Genomic DNA, 245 nt, shown 5'->3' on the forward strand with positions numbered 1-245 from the left:
AGACACAGAGAGACACAGAGACAGACAGACACAGAGAGACACAGAGACAGAGAGAGACAGACACAGAGAGACAGAGAGAGACAGAGACAGAGAGAGACAGAGAGAGACAGAGAGAGACAGACAGAGAGAGAGCTGACAGCAATGGAAGTAAAGACCAGTGATAATGAAGAACAGCTTATTCCCAAAGCCATTGTGTTCTGAAACGTTCTTCAAACTTTCCTCCTCTTCTTCCTCCTCCTTTCTTC

Source organism: Grammomys surdaster, unplaced genomic scaffold (genome assembly GCF_004785775.1).
Source record: "Grammomys surdaster isolate TR1022 unplaced genomic scaffold, NIH_TR_1.0 181, whole genome shotgun sequence".
In the NCBI taxonomy this organism is placed as follows: Eukaryota; Metazoa; Chordata; class Mammalia; order Rodentia; family Muridae; genus Grammomys; species Grammomys surdaster.